Source organism: Protopterus annectens, chromosome 4.part0, assembly GCF_019279795.1.
Source record: "Protopterus annectens isolate FY-2018-M chromosome 4.part0, PAN1.0, whole genome shotgun sequence".
NCBI classification, from domain to species: domain Eukaryota; kingdom Metazoa; phylum Chordata; order Ceratodontiformes; family Protopteridae; genus Protopterus; species Protopterus annectens.
This window is the reverse complement of record NC_056733.1, coordinates 830084111-830101614: the sequence shown is the minus strand read 5'-3', so window position 1 is coordinate 830101614 and position 17504 is coordinate 830084111. Positions and strand designations below refer to the sequence as shown.

Below are 17504 nucleotides of genomic sequence, written 5' to 3'. Positions count from 1 at the left end.
AGTAAACTAATAATGTCCTTCTGTTCCTATGTTGGAGTATTCTTTGTGTGGGATTTCCCACCTCATGCAACCCGAATGTCACCTCCTATACAAAAGTTTCAGCTTGGCTATTGTAGTTGCATGGGACATCACACGTAGGGCCATAAACCAGGTGTGACGTCTGCACGCACAGAACTCTTAACTTTTCAGCCACAGACAACTGTCACACCGTGTGCTTCGCTCCTTCAACACAAGGCGTCTAAAAGCTAAGTACCCCATTGGAGTTTTTTTTTTCTCTGACTTCTAGCTAAAGCTTGGTTTGTTTTAGTAAACTTTAGCCGATGTCAGCAGAAAAGGGACAAATGCCAATATGGGCACCAGATACCCCATAAATATATGCATGACCGTTGCATTTTTTTACCTAGACTGAGAGCACGATCACACCACTTGCTCTATCTGCCAATCCTTCATTCCTAAGACCCTATGCAGCCGTCTGGCTGCGCTTAATCTATACCTAGAAAATCACCGACTTAAAAAATTAGCACTAAGAATGGATTCTATTTTGGAAGCCCCGACTGAACCTCCGCAGAAGAAGGCCAAGATTCCTAGGCCCACTTCCATTGCCTCTCCGCTTTTGGATACCCTGCCAGCTACCAATTTAAGAGTTGTGGGACGTCCAACAGATCCGTCTACTTTGGCGACCTTCGAGGAAGCTGGTTCGCAGTTGACAACAAGCATGTCCATGGAACTTACCCAGCAATCGGCTACCATCGAAGTCAAGGGGGGACCAGACACAGCCTGGCCTCCGACTGGGATCCCTCCTCCGGAAACCGCTACCCTTAGCCAGGCATCCGATTCCAGGCCTACGCCTAAGCCTAAGCCTACCCCAGTTTAAAAGAAACAGAAAACCAAACATATGGCTACTCCTGCCGAAGGCCTATCTGATTGGCAGTCCTTAACCTCATCTTTGATGCAGGCCTTCATGGCCCTTAGGCCCTCAGCCTCTTCTCTTTCTACTGTTCCTCTCCTCAGCCCTAGGCCTGCTTCTGTCTCCTCTCTTCCACCGCCTACTTCACAGGACAGGGAAGACGAGCAAGAGGCTTATTATTCATCTTCTGATGAATCAGTGCCTTATACCTTCCAAATAGCCTCTCCTCAAGTGTATTATTCCCCAGATGAAGAATCTCCCCCCTCCCCTCCAGAGGATATGACCTTTGGAGAGACCATAACCAAAATGAAGGAATACTTCAAATGGGGCACCGCACAAATGTCTGATACTCAAAAAAGATATTTTGAACTGTTACAAGTGGAATCTCCCTCCCCTTCTGCCATTCCTGCTGTCATCCCTGCTTATTTAGATGTCTTTTCCTCAGGACCCGTAAGAGGCCAGATCATTTCTACAAAAGTGCCCTATGACCAGAACTTTCTAGTCAAACCACCCTTGGCAGACCCTGTTGTGATTGCTGTATCACCTGATAAACAATCCAGGCTGATTCTGTCTGCCTCTCTCTTACCTACAGACAAGGACAGCAAAACCATGGATAGAATTGGAAAGAAGGTTTACACCTCTTCCACACTGGCCTTTAGAGCCATCAACTATCAAACCCATATGACCAAATATGCTCTGGACATTGTCTCTCAAGCCTCTTTTCTGCTGGCTGCTACTCCAGAATTCCCCACTAAATCTGACATATCTTCCAAACTATCTCTGGCTGCCTTAGTAACCAGAGACTCCATTAGATTTAGTTATGATGCTGCAGATGTCTCTGCACGATCTCAAGCTTCTGCCACTGTACTTCGAAGATATTCTTGGCTACATCTGCAACACTTACCAGAGGACTTGAAGTCTAAAATCGTAGATGCCCCTCTGGATCCTAACGTTTTGTTTGGTAAACAGTCAGCAGACATTTTCAAAAATCTACAAGAAAACAGTAAGGAATAGCAAGACATCAAGCATCTTCTGGTGTCTTCTATTCCTAAATATTACAGGCAATACCCTGCCAAAGCCACCTTCGTCAGAAGAAACCCAGCCTCAACTGGACCTACCTCTTCCAGACACAGAAGAGGAGCCAGAGGACAAACCTCTTCCAGACCAGCTGTCTCACAGCCCACCACTAGACAACCATTTCAAGACAGAGGAGGAACCAACAATGTGTGACTGCCTTGCCCACCTCCCTGTTTCTACCCGCCTCTCCCACTGCCTCCCCTTTTGGGAAACCATCACTACAGACAAATGGGTACTGGCTATAATTCAAAAAGGATGCTTCCTCTCTTGGAAAGAAAGCCCCCCCCCTTAAGTGGCATGCCCCCCTCCCCAAGAAATCAGCGACACCTCTTCCCACACATACTGCAAGGCCTTCTAAACCTGGGTACAATAGAACCTGTCCATCCAGGGCAGGAAGGAAAAGGTTTCTATTCAAGACTGTTTCTGGTCCCCAAAAAAAGATGGACCATGGAGATCCATTCTAGACCTTTCCTTTTTATTTTTATTTTTATTTACTTTTATTTTACATTTTTTAACCGGGCTAGTCTAACTGGATATATTTCCATTTTCAGTAGAGGCCCGGGGAGAAAAGCTCCACATGAAGAAAAAGCAATTACATAATACAAAACAAGTCAAGAATAGAATAAGGTGCCTGGCTCAAAATAAAATTCTACATTGAAGTATTCTAAATTCATAACCTATAGAGAAACAAAGGTTAATAGAAACATTTAGAAGATGAAAGACGAAAGGAAAAGAGAAAGACATTCATAGTAAATGTAAAAGTAAGAGCAGCAGAAAAAAAGTCTTGATAATTTAATATGCATACAGCATTATTAATAGATTTAAGAGAGACAAATAGGGAAAAAAAAGAGGAGTAGAAAGAAAACCTATTTAGGCATAGGTAGTGTCCCATTAAAATAGTAAGAAGGAAAATGAGGAGAGGAGAAGAGAGAGAGAAAAGAAGTTATGGTAACCATAGTTTTAATCTGGGTTAAAGCAAGAGCATAACCAGTGTTTTTTAAGGTGTGTTTTGAGTTTTTGTTTAAAGAGAACCGAGGATGGAATGGAAGTTAGTTCGGTAGGAAGATGATTCCAATACTTACCAATTGTATTGGAGAAAAGGGAGTCACCAGCAGAGTTATTAGTTTTAGTTAAGGTTACTAGAAGTTTGTTTGAGGAGCGAAGAGAAGTAAGGTTAGCGTAAGGGGTAAGCAGGTTAGAAAGTATAGGTGTTTTGTTAGGGTAGTAGAAAATCCTATGTACAAAAGTAAGTTGAGAAAGAAACAACATATTTCTTAGTTCAAGCCAGTGAAGTTGCTGTAGGTTCAGGCAGTGATGAGTTCTATATAGATTTCCAGTAACAAATCTAGCTATACTATGATAAGTGTTAGCCAGCTTAGAGAGATTGTTTTTCTTTAGGTTAGTGTAGATAGGTGAAGCATAGAGAAGAGTGGAAATAAGATGAGAGTGGGCAAGTGAAGCTTCGGCTGTAGGAGTTAAGAACATTTTGATTCTGTAGAAGGAGCCCAACTTTCTGTATACTTTTTTAATAGTATTATTAATGTGACTATCAAAGGTAAGGCTGTTGTCGATTGTAACGCCTAATAACTTGGTGGTAGAGTCAGGTGAAATAAGGGTGCCATCACTGGAAGAGATAGAAAATTCTAGTGGGGGGGACCTAGTAGTGGGCTTAAAGAGAAGGAGTTTGGTTGTTTAGCATTCAAGAGTAGACAACGTTTTAAGAACCATGCCTCTACTGTGTGAAATACATTTTGTGTAATTGTTTGTAATTCAGAGATGGTTTTAGCAGAGCAAATAAGTGTGGAATCGTCAGCATATTGTATGCATGTGGACTGGGGTATAGCTACTTGTAGGTCATTTATGAATAAGGAGAATAGAAGTGGTCCGAGAATAGAGCCTTGGGGGACACCAAGAGAGATTGGCAGGAGAGAGGAGAGTTTGTTATCCCAGAGGACTGCCTGTCTCCTGTTATTGAGGTAGGAAGCAAACCAATGGATAGGCTTGGGTTCTAAGGAAATAGATTCCAGAATTTTTATGAGAAGGGGATGGTTAACCATATCAAAGGCTTTGGACAGGTCAATGAAGAGAGCTGATGATAGAATGTTGTTATTACGTTTTTTGTTGATGAAGTCAGTAAAGGATAGGAGTGCAGTGGTAGTACTATGAAACGGTCCAAAACCATGTTAGCAGTTAGTTAGAATGTTGTGTTTAGTTAAGTGATCCATTAATTGATAGTGAACACATTTTTCCATTATTTTTGCTAGTGGTGACAGGATTGCTATGGGCCTATAATTAGAGTACTCATTTGAGTTTCCTCCTTTGTGTAAGGGGATGATATAAGAAACTTTCCAAATATCAGGGATAGTTTCTTCATTAATAGTTCTGTTTATAAGAATGGATATAGGATAGGCTATTTCTTTCGCTGCTTTTTGAAGGAATTCAGGTGGAAGCTGGTCAGCAGAGGGGGTGCCAGGTTTAAGTTTTTGGATACATTTTTGGATAAAGGTGGTAGAGATGGGTTGTAATAAGAAGGTTGGTAGGTTAGAAGATGAGAGATCAGGGATGCTAGAATTATCAAAGGAAAGGTGCGAGGCCAAAGAGTTAATAGTGTTAATAAAAAAGGAATTAAAGGTATTGGCAATTTCATTGGCTGAGATATTGTCCGAGTTAGAGGGGGAGGGAGTTGTGGTTTGACCAGGGCGGATAAGTCTATTTAAGTTTTTCCAGAATTTACAGGGTTATTATGATTTACTTGCTGAAGATTACTATATTAGTTTTTTTGTCAGAAAGTATGGCTTTTTTGGTACTATTTCTCAAGAATCTAAAGGTCTGTTGATCTGAGGGAGATTTACTAGTTCTCCATTTGCTCCAGGATTTGTTTCTAAGTAGCAGTTTTTGTCTTGTTTCCTTAGTAAGCCAGGGAGCTGGTTTAGATTTAACTCTGATGGTACGTTTTGGTGCATGATTATCAAGGATTGATAAGAATTTGTCATTAAAGTATTTAACGGCATCTTCAAGTAGGAGAGATTTTAGGGGGTTCCAGTTGCAGGCATTTAGTTCGGCTTTAAATAGGAGAAGATTAAAATGTTTATTACTTCGTGAGATTCTAAAAATAGGGGTATTAGAGGTGATACTTTTTTGTCTTTTGATGTATGTTAAGGCGTGGTCGCTAATGTCATCAGGCAAAGTGCCAGCCTGATATGCTTGTTGTGGTTTGTTAATTAGGATCCAATCCAATATACTTTCTTTATTGTTAGGTTTATTGATCCTAGTTGTGGTATTTATTGTCTGAGTAAAGCCATGAAGATTAATATGCATGGCTGGGTTCATTGAGTTAACGGAGGACCAGTCAAGGTTAAGGTCTCCTAGTATGATAGTTTCTTGTGGGTATGTGGAAGATGCCCAATTAAGGATGTTTTCGATAATAGTAGAGTTATTTCCAGGAGGTAGATAGATACAAATGATATAGATTGATTTATGTGGATTTAGTTTCAGTTTAGAAATAAGGAGTTCAGCCTTTCTTAAAGGTTCCTGCCTTCAGAATGCTGCCCCTACAAACTTTACTCCCTGTTATACCGGCCCAGGCTTTCATGACCACACTCGACCTGAAAAAGCCTATCTGCACTTACCCATTCAACCTTCCCACAGGAAATTCTTAAGCTTTTCTGGACCATCCTCTCACTTCCAGTTTACTGCATTGCCTTTTGGGTTTGTCCACTGCACCAGAGTATTCACAAAATGCCTGGCACCTGCCATAGCCTATTGCAGAACACAAGGGATTCAGATTTATACCTACTTGCTAGACGGGTCCAGGGAAGTAAATATTGTGGGAAGAAATAGCCAGGGAATTGTTATGGCTAGGCTTATACAGGCCCTAGGGCCGATAGCGTAGTACCAACCTATGAACCTATGGACGACATCCTGATCCTAGAAGATTGCAAGGAAACCCTGCTAATCCATCTACAGTTCACCATTTGCCTACTTCAAAGACTGGGGTTCACCCTCAACTTCCCAAAATCCTCCTTGACCCCAGAGCAAGACAAAACATTTCTGAGCTGCAGGATCAGAACAGACATAATGAAAGCCTTTCTTCCCCAGGACAAAGTTAGCTCCCTGTCCTTCCACTTCAAAACCCTTATGCAGACTGAACAGATAACTGCAAGGCAATTTCTATGAACCCTGGGCCTAATGGCAGCCACCATTCCCATGCTACCACTAGCTAGAATGCACATGCGAAAGCTGCAGTGGTATCTAAAAAATGTATGGTCACAACAGCAGCATCCTTTAGAGCAAGAAATCACATTTTTGTCCTGACTACAGTCAGAGCTAAATAGTGGTTTCAGCAATTTCAGCTGAACCTGGGCCTTCCACTGCAGTTACCTACCCCAAACCAGTTCATGCACACGGATGCATCAGACATAGGATGGGGAGCAACAATGTCAAACTACAGGGTTCAGGCAAAGTGTCACCCTTCCATGAAGAACAAACATATCAATGTGAGGGAAATTATAGCAGTCCTCCTTCCCCTCTTACAACCGGGTGTTCTCCAAGTAATAACAGACAACACAGTCATGTGGCACTTCAACAAGCAGAGAGGGACAAAAGCATACCACCTCTGCAGACTAACCTTTCTAATCTGGGACATAGCCTCACAACACAACTTGTTCCTGCAAGCATCCTACACCCCCTCACAGAACAACAAACAACAAGCAGACCTTCTCAGCAGGACATCCTCTCCAAATCACTAATGTATGCTGGACAGGAATGTATTTCTAGGTATTGTCCATCTTTTGGGCACACCTGAAGTAGATTTGTTTGCCTTCCCCCAGAACAGACAACTGCAGACTTTCTGCTCCAAAACCCACTCCCCGCTAGCTTAGAGAGTAAACGCATTCAGCTTTTCTTGGAAGGGGAGGTTTCTTTATGCCTTTCCACCCTTCCCATTAATTCAAAAAGTCCTCCTGAAAATCAGGAGAGACAAACCAAAAATCTTGCTGGTGACCCCCTACTAGCCATGGCAGCACTGGTTCCCCCTACTTCTCAATCTAGCCAAGGGCAAGCACTACAAGTTACCCCACAAGGTGGACCTTCTGACAGAACAGAAGGGAACTCTCATTTACCTGCATTTGCAAATGTTGGCACTGACACTGTGGGTGATAAAATTCTATTTCCCTTCAGGCACCACTACTCAGAGGATGTGCTTTCAGTCCTGAGGGAGGCCAGGAAACCTACTACCAAGAAATCTTACTTAGCTAAATAGGAGAGATTTTCCAAATGGTGTCTGGGCAAGGGCAAGGATCCGTGCATCGCACATCCACCCCTAGTATTTGCCTGTGTGTGTCATCTAGTCAAGGGGGGGGGACTTTCTTACTTTTCATTGAAAGTCCACCTTTCAGCAGTCTCAGCCTGCCTGCCTCTAGTCCCTCCCCTACTAGCCAGGCTCGATGTTGAGCTATTCTTAAAGGGGGTCTTGCACATCAGGCCACCAAGAAAACCCATCCCACCACCCTGGACCTGAATGTCATCTTTGAAAAACTAATACAATCTCCTTTTGAACCTGCCAGTATGGCCACTCTGCCAATGTGCACATGGAAGACAGGTCTGCTAGTGGCTATAACTTCAGCCAGAAGAGTGTCAGAATTACAGGCCCCAATGTCCTGCCCCTCCTTACACTACCTTCCACAATGAAAGGGTAACCTATGAACCAACCCTTCCTTTATGCCCAAAATGGTTAATGATCTGTCCCTAAACCAGTCTGTTCATCTACCCACCTTCTTTCCCCTCTCTCACCAATGAAAGTGAGAGGATGATGTTCATCGTGCATACAGCTGCAGTCATAACAGATGGGTTTTCCTGCCATTAGGCGGGTCCTCGGTCGTCCGAATTCCAAAGTCTAGGTTCGGCGTCGGTTGTGGTCGCTTCTTCCCTGACGTCAGTGCGACAGAGGTATAAAAGAACCAGCCGACGCCATTTTCTTCAGTCTTTCTTGCCGCGCAGTGCCCGAAGCAGAAGCAGTTCGCAAGTGCCGGTCGGCCAGCTCCTGAGATTACAGATATTTTGCAACCGAAGTCTTCTTGAAAGCTAAGTACCCCGTTGGAGAAACTTTTCTTGCCTCAGACCGATGTCAGACAAAGTTAATAGTTGTATTTCAAGTTAATAATTGTATTTCATGTGGGAAGCAAATACTGCATAAGGATTTTCATTACCTCTGCATTCCTTGTTTAGGCCCAGACCACGACGTCTCGGCTTGTCGTTTTTGTGCTACATTCAACAGACGCACCATTAAGCGTTAGGCGGAGTTCGCCCAACACCATTTTGGCAAAAAATTTAATTACATTATGTCGTCGGATACTCCGATTCCAGTTTTGAGTAAAAGACGCAAAGATAAGGACCGACATACGAGGTCCGCGGCTTCTACTGACACCATGCCAAAGCCGACTACAGGTGGTCCAGTTCTCAGTGAGGTGCCTACGCAGCCCCTGACTACCGACGACACTTCATTGGCGGTGTCTACTGTACCCGAGGTCGCAGGCTCTTCGGCCCACACCCCGACTACCAATACGAAGCCACTCTTGGCGGTGAAACTCAGAGTTTAGACAGGTCTGCCACCTCTCAAGGTGTTTTCAGGCCTTCCTCTTCTTTTTCCATCAACGCTTTCACTAGGTCTAAAGCAGCCATGCATACTAAGAGACAAGCTCCACAGGGCCCTTCTCAAGGCCCCATGCCTAAAAAGCAGATGCTCAAAATGGCTGAGGATTTGATTACTCTTATCAGGGATTCTCAACCCCGGACAAAAGGCCCAGAGTGGAGGAAGAATCCCCCTCCTCGGACCAGGCCTCCATTATTTCAGAGCATTCTGATGACCAGAAACATTCATACTCCCCTTTTGAAGATTCTGATGCAGAGGAGTCCATTCCCTCTGTCTCCCCCCCTGAGGATTACTCTTTTGGGGAAACCTTGCATACCTTGAGGGAACACTTCCACTGGGAAGGCCAAGAGTACTCAGACTCCAAGAAAAGACTTGGGGATTTTCTCTTGCTCCCTCAGCACAGGCCTCTGGCTATACCTCCTGTCTTAGACATTCTAGATGATGTGTATTCGGAGGCCTGCCTTAACCTCCAGCCCCAGTCAAGCCTGACAGGTATTACCGGGTTCCTGACTCACACCAATTCCTATACAAAAGCCATGCGGCTGACCCAGAAACTATCTCACAGGGCCCCAAGGGAATTAAGGCCTCCACTGCTAAAAATCCATTACCTTCAGAGAGATTCCAGAGCTTTAGAAAGGTGGGGGAAAAAGGTATACACCTCGGCCACCTTAACCATGAGGGCATTAAACTGCCAGTTCCATATGTTAAAGTACCAACAGTTTCTGTTATCACAGTTGAAAAACAAAATGTCACAACCTGAACAACCAGACTTGAAGGAGTTGCAGGATTTGATGCATAGTGCAGAACAAGTGGGTAAACATACCTTGCAATGTGGTTTTGATGCTTTAGAGGCCTCATGTAGAGCTGCTGTTACAGGATCAGTCATACGTAGACATGCCTGGCTCAAAGAGGAAACCTTACCAGATCATATCAAAGCTAAATTACTAGATGCCCCTCTGCAAAAAGATGTATTATTTGGTGTTAAAGCTAAATCAATGCAAACAGTGAAAGATTTCCTACAGGTACAACCTCCACGTTTCAGTAGAAATTGGCCTTCCAAAAATTGGTCCTTTCCAGCCACGGACAGACCCCAAAGAGGTAGATACAGGCGCCGGAGGGGCAGAGGGCAATCTTAAGGATCATTTAGAGGCAGACAATGGCAAGCTCCTACACAAAGAGGTGGAGAGGATAGTTCACAGCCATTCAGAAAGCAGACCCAATGACTTTCCCCTTTGCATGCCAAGCAAGGCTCAAATGGCAGCACCTTTAGGCGGAAAACTGGCATTATTTTTGAAAAATTGGCATATTGTCACAAAAGACAAATGGATCCTGGACATTATAAACAGAGGCTACAGATTCCATTTTCACACCCTTCCAAAAATGAGAGGCATGCCAAACCTGCCACACAATCAAAGGGCAGAGGCACAAAAACAAATTTCAGATCTCATGGACATGAAAGCTATTCAAGAGGTACCTACACAAGAACAAGGTCAAGGTTTTTACTCCAGACTATTCCTGGTACCAAGGAAGGGAAAAGATTGGAGACCTATTTTGGACCTATCCATCCTAAACACATTTTTACTCGTGCCAAAATTCAAGATGCTCACATTGCAGCAGCTTCTTCCCATGCTGGGCAAGGAGTCTTGGCTGGTAACATTGGACCTCAAGGAGGCATACCTGCATGTCCCAATCAGACAAGATTGCAGAAGATACCTCAGATTTCTTGCAGGTTCAACCCATTATCAATTCTCTGCATTGCCCTTTGGCTTATCTACTGCCCAGAGTATTCACGAAATGCCTGGCATCAGTAATTGCCTACTGCAGACTTCAAGGGATACAAATATACCCATATTTGGACGACTGCCTGATCCAAGCGGACAGCAAGTACATACTTCTGAAACATCTGGCTTTTGTAATAATGTTGTTGAATTCTCTGGGATACACAGTCAACAAAAAGAAATCAAGGCTAATACCCTCTCAAACAATAATTTTCCTGGGTGCCAACTTGGACACAAACACCCAGATGGCCTACCTCACGCCAGAGAAACAGGGCAACTAACTCAATACTTCAGAAAACTAGCAAATTTCACCAGGCTGACTGCAAGGAAAATCCTGTAGGCTCTGGGATTCATGGCATCTTGCATCCTACTAATCCCATGTGCAAAGCTGCATATGAGGAAACTTCAATGGTACCTGAAAAACCTATGGTCTCAACACAGCCACAGTTTGGAAACAATAATACCACTGATTCCATGTCTTCAAAAGGAATTTCTGTGGTGGGCTCAAGCATGCCAAAGAAACACAGGTCTCCCATTCTGCAAGCCTCAAGCAAATCAAGTCATCACAACAGGCGCCTCGGACTACGCCTGGGGGGGGGGGGCACATGACAGATCGGTGCATTCAGGGCAAATGGTCCCAAAAAGAAAAGCACCAACACATCAATCAAAAGGAAATGCTAGCAGTAATAAATGCTATTACAGCTTTCAAAGACCTTCTGCATCCAGGTCAACTATTGATAAGGACAGACAACACCACAGTAATGTGGTACATAAACAAGCAGGGAGGAACCCATTCATACCCCCTATGCAGGTTGGCCATGTCTCTTTGGAACATGGCTCTGGAATTACAAATCGAACTTCAAGAACAGTACTTGCCAGGCAAGGAAAACACGCTGGCAGACAACCTAAGCAGAAATATGACAGATCTACACGAATGGAAGTTGCATCCTCAAGTTTTTACAGAGATAATTCAAGCATGGGGAAGGCCAGACATAGATCTCTTTGCCTCCCACAAAAATCACCAATTGGCAAAATTCTGCTCAAGGACTTTTCATCCACAGGCCTGGAGAGTGGGCCGCTCTTTCAGTTGGACAACAATGACAGTTTATGCCTTTCCACCTCTTCCTCTGCTGCCCAAAGTTCTATTAAAAACCAGAGCAGACAGACCAAAGATGATTCTCATTGCTCCAGACTGGCCAAGACAACACTGATACCCACTCCTGAGGAGCCTGACGCATTCCCCACCATGGACCCTACCTCTAATGCCTCTTCTTCTGACTCAGCACAGCTTCAAAACTCTTCACAGTCAGCTGAAAACACTCAGTCTGGCCTCATGGAAGATTCCTTAACTTCACAACAGACCCTACTCTCCAAGGAGGTGCAGGATGTCATTTTGGAGGCCAGAAGGTCTTCTACTAGAAAAGCTTACTCCGCAAAATGGAAACGGTTTTGTGCCTGGAATGAGAAAAAGGGCCAGAATCCTGGAATACTGAATTTACCTCAAATATTACAGTATCTAGCTGAGATACTAAGCAGTGGACTTTCATTCTCCTCCATCAAAATTCATGCCTCAGCCATCCTCCTTTATTCTCTCACCCCCTCTTAAGACAGTTCCTCAGAGGGGCTAAGAATATAAAACCCCCAAGGAAACAACCAGTACCTGCTTGGGACCTCAATTTCATTCTAGAAAAACTGACCTTGCCTCCTTTTGAGCCAGCTGCCTCAACAGAATTGCAATATTTGTCCTGGAAAACAGCCTTCCTTCTGGCTATCACCTCAGCTCGCAGGGTATCGGAACTACAAGCCCTCATGGCTGTGCAGCCTTTCATCATTTTCCATCAGGACAGAGTTTCCTTACGAACCAATCCGTCCTTTATGCCAAAGGTGGTATCCAGGGTAGCTTTGAATCAGGCTATCCACTTATCTACCTTTTACCCTAATCCTCAAAACAAAGGAGAGAGACTACTTCATTCCTTGGACATCCACAGACAGCTGCGTTATTATTTGGACAGAACAAAGCCTTTCAGAAAATCAGAACAACTCTTTGTGTCCTATGCTACAGGAGCTCAAGGGAAGCCAATTTCCAAACAGACAATCTCAAAATGGATAGCCCACTGCATACGCTTTTGTTACTCTTTTCATGGTAAAACTGTACCTTCAGGCATCAGATCTCAGTCCACAAGGGCCACAGCTACCTCTGCAGCTTTCCTCAGAGGGGTTCCTACCAAAGATATTTTGGAAGCAGCCACTTGGAGTTCTGTGCATACCTTCTCCAAGCACTATCACCTACCATTATACTCCAAAACTAGAGCAGGCTTTGCCACTGCAGTCTTGCAGGGCATCCTGGCTCCTCCTAGTTCCACCTAGTGCCTACCACCCCTTTTTAGCTTTGGGATTCTACCCATCTGTTATGACTGCAGCTGTATGCACGATGAACATAGTACAATTTTGTACCTACCATAAATGTAGATGTTCGAGTGCTAATACAACTGCAGTCCAGGTTTCCCTCCCTCCTTCCCCTCTTGGGACAGGCCTTTTGGCTAACACCTACTCATACAACCTGATTGGGGTATTCATTTATGGTGTATTTGCTTGCAACTACTGTTTTTTTGATTATATTGCATTGCATTATTACATAAATTTATGTATTGCCTTCCTTCTGGGGGCACCTGACATCTGGGGCAAGAAAAACTGAAGAAAATGGCGTCGGCTGGTTCTTTTATACCCCTGTCGCACTGACGTCAGGGAAGAAGCGACGACAACCGACGCCGGACCTAGACTTTGGAATTCGGCCGACCAAGGACCTGCCTGATGGCAGGAAAACCCATCTGTTATGACTGCAGCTGTATTAGCACTCGAACATCTACATTTATGGTAGGTACAAAACTGTACTTTCTTCGTGTTTCACTGTTGCAGTCATTAAATTTGGGTTATCTGCCTGCAGGTAGCCCTCAGCTAGGCTGAATACCAGAGTCTTGGATTCCTGCGTCGGATGCTGTCTCTTCTTCCATGACGTCAGGGGTATAAAACATGCAGCCAGTACCATTACATCAGTCTTTCTTGCCGCGCGGTGCCCAAAGCAGAAGCAGTTCACAAGTGCCAGTCGGCCAACTCCTGAAATTTTCGTTTTCGAGTTTCAGAACCAAAGTCTTCAAAAAAGCCAAGTACCCGATGTTCATCGTGTTACCCTGCTGCAGTCATCACACTTGGGTTATCCTGTCATCAGGCAGTCCCGCAGTCAGCCCGAATTCCAAAGTCTTGGTCCGGCGTCAATTGCTATCACTTCTTCCCTGACGTCAGTGCGCCAGGGGTATATAAGAGGCATCCAATGCCATTTTCTTCAGTCTTTCTTGCCGTGCGGTGCCCAAAGCAGAAGCAGTTCGCAAGTGCCTGTCGGCCGACACCTGAGGTTTTCTAATCGAATTTCAGTCCGAAGTCTTCAAAGCTAAGTACCCCGTTGGGGAACCTTTTCTTGCCTCAGTCCAATGTCAGAAAAAGTTAACAATTGCATTTCTTGTGGGAAGCAAATACCTCATAAGGACTTTCATTCTTATTGTATACCTTGCCTAGGCCCAGATCACGACGTCACTGGTTGTCGGTTTTGTGCTAGCTTCAATAAGCGAACTACAAAGCGACTCTTTGATTTCGCACAACACTACTTCGGTAGGAAATTTATGCCATCGGAGCAACCAACTACCGGCGTGCATAAAAAATGCAAAGATAAAGACAGGCCGCCTAGATCCAAGCCAGATGCCGAGACCTCGGCTGGGCTGGTCTCCGGTTTTCAGTGAGGCGCCTACTCAGCCCCTGATGACCGCAGAATTGGAACCCCAAACCGCTTCGGATTCTCAAGCAGAGAGTTCTAGGCTGACGCAGCCATTTTCTTTAGGCCCTACCGACAACATTGCAGAAGCAGAAGCCGGTGCTGCGGAAACACCTTCGGTTACAGAAGGTGTCTTCAGACCGACTACTCTCACCATAAAATCTTATGCTAAGCTTAAGACTCCTCTAAAACCAAAAAAGACTGGACGTCAGTCTTCAGTTCAAGGCCCCATGCCTAAGAAACAGATGCTTAAAATGGCTGAAGATTTGATTTCTTTAATCACGGGTTCCCAACCCCCCCCCCCCCCCCAGACAAAAGGCCTAGACAAGAGGAGGATTATGCCTCCTCTGATCAAGTGTCTATTTCCTCAGGCTCCTCTGAGGAACAGGATTACTCCTTTCCCCCTTATGAAGATTCTGATGCTGAAGATTCCATTCCCTCAGCTTCTCCTCCTGAAGACTATTCCTTTGGGGGAAACCTTACATACCATGAGGGAACATTTCCACTGGGAAGGTCAGGGCTACTCCAACTCAAAGAAAAGCCTCCGAGAGTTTATTTTACTACCCCAGCACAGACCACTTGCCATCCCTCCAGTTTTAGACATTGTGGATGATGTTTACTTAGAATCTAGTCTAAATCCAGATTCTCTGCCTCCTGCTCCAACCAAACCAGATAGATATTATAGAGTATAAGAACAACACAAGCACCAAATTGCAAAATATATCCAGAAAAAGAACAACAGCCAGTATATCCAAACGATTTATTCCCAATAGATTCTCTAGCGCCTCGGCTTCAGAAAGCCTTCTAGATATTATAGAGTGCCTGACTCACACAAATTCCTTTACAAAAGCCCTGTTGCTGACCCAGAGACTATCTCCCAGGGTCCCAAAGGGGCTAAGGCTTCTATGGCTAATAATTCTGTACCCTCTGAAAGGGACTCCAGAGCACTAGATAGGTGGGGGAAGAAGGTTTACACCTCAGCTACTCTAGCTACGAGAGCACTAAATTGTCAATTTCACATGCTGAAATACCAGCAATTCCTAATGTCTCAAATAAAACAAAAGATGAGCACGCACCCTCAACAGTCTGAATTCAAGGAAATGCAGGATCTGTTGCATGCAGCTGAACAGGTGGGCAAACATACTTTACAATGTGGATTTGATTCCTTGGAAGCTTCCTGTAGAGCAGCTGTTACTGGGTCTGTTATACGTAGGCATGCTTGGTTAAAGGAACAAACTCTGCCTGAGCATGTTAAAGCAAAGTTACTAGATGCACCCTTACAGCAGGATGTCTTATTTGGGGTTAAAGTAGAAGAGGTTTTAAAGAAAATGAAGGATAAGGCAAAAGCTATGCAGACGGTCAAAGATTTCTTGCAGGTACAACCCCCACTCTTCAGCAGAAATTGGCCAGTAAAAAATTGGTCCTTTCCAGTTTCTGACAGCCCACAGAGGGGTAAATACAGACGCCCAAGGGGCAGAGGACAAGCACAAATCCCTTACACACCTCGCCAATGGGGCACTGCAACACAGAAGGGAGGAGAAGACAGGTCCCAAACTACTAGAAGACAAACACAATGACTTAAACCTCAAGCTGCCAAGCAAAAATCTCTTGGCAGCTCCCTTGGGAGGAAAATTAGCATTTTTATAGACAACTGGCGCATCGTCACAAAGGACAAATGGGTCCTAGACATTATCTCACAAGGATACAGATTCCATTTCCACACCTTGCCAAGGATAAAAGTAATGCCAAACTTGCCACAAAATCAGTGGGCAGAGGCACAAAAACAAATTACAGTTCTCATGGACATGAGAGCCATTCAACTGGTACCCACACAGGAACAAGGCCAAGGATTTTACTCAAGGCTCTTTCTAGTCCCCAGAAAGGACAATGCTTGGAGACCCATTCTGCACCTTTCAGTTCTAAACACCTTCTTGCAAGTACCAAAATTCAAGATGCTAACACTACAGCAGCTTCTTCCCATGTTGGGCAAGAAAGCTTGACTAGTAACGTTGGATCTCAAGGAGGCATACCTGCACGTCCCTATCAGACAAAATTGCAGAAGATACCTCCGTTTCATTGCAGGTTCAACCCATTACCAATTCTCTGCACTGCCCTTTGGCTTATCTACTGCACCCAGGGTCTTCATAAAATGCCTAGCACCAGTAATTGCATACTGCAGACAAAGAGGAATTCAAATATACCCATACCTGGACGACTGCCTCATCCAAGCAGAAAGCAAGGACATTCTCTTACAACATCTGACTTTTGTAAAACACATTCTACGTTGCCTAGGGTACACAGTAAATGAAAAGAAATCAAAACTAGTGCCCTCAGAAAATATGACATTCCTGGGTGCCAGCTTGAATACAACGGCCCAGATGGCTTATCTGACTCCAGACAAACAACTACAACTAACTCAATACTTCAAAATAATGGCAACAAAGACCCAACTTCCTGCAAGAAAAATTCTGTAGGCCTTGGGCTTCATGGCATCTTGTGTACTACTAATACCATTTGCAAAACTGCATATGAGGAAATTACAATGGTACCTGAAAAGCGTATGGACTCAACACAGCTACAGCTTGGAAACAATGATACCTCTCATTCCCTGCCTTCAACAGGAGTTTCTATGGTGGTCACAGGCATGTCACCTCAACAAGGGTCAGCCTTTCACCTTACCCCCAGCCAGGCAAACTATGACAACAGATGCATTGGACTATGCCTGGGGGGCATACATGGCAGGATGGTGCGTTCAAGGCATATGGACTGCAGATCAAAGGAATCTGCACATCAATCAAAAAGAGATGCTAGCTGTACAGAATGTTCTGACAGCCTTCAGGGACCTCTTACATCCAGGACAACTTATAATAAGGACAGACAACACCACAGTAATGTGGTACATAAACAAGGGGGTACACACTCCTACCCTCTATGCAGGCAAGCAATGACCTTTGGAACACAGCACTGGCTTACCAAGTTCAATTACAAGCTCAATTCCTGCCAGGAAAAAAGAACACATTGGCAGACGACCTAAGCAGAAACATCATGGATCCCCATGAGTGGAAACTGGATCCACAAGTATTTACAATGATAACTCAAAAATGGGGGCGCCCAGACATAGACCTGTTTGCCAACCCCCAAAACCATCAGCTTTCAAAATTTTGCACAAGGACATTTCACCATCAAGCTTGGAAAGTGGACGCACTCTCATTCAGTTGGAAAATGCTGACAGCATATGCCTTTCCTCCATTGCCCCTTCTCACAAAGGTG

At 44.4% G+C, this 17504-nt stretch overlaps 1 protein-coding gene across 1 annotated transcript in view; it reads left to right on the top strand.

Moving 5' to 3' along the window:
- The window catches only part of LOC122800348 (protein HIRA), a 1504941-nt gene that overhangs the window by 961397 nt on the left and 526040 nt on the right, over positions 1 to 17504 (top strand). The gene's annotated exons all lie outside the window — the stretch shown is intronic.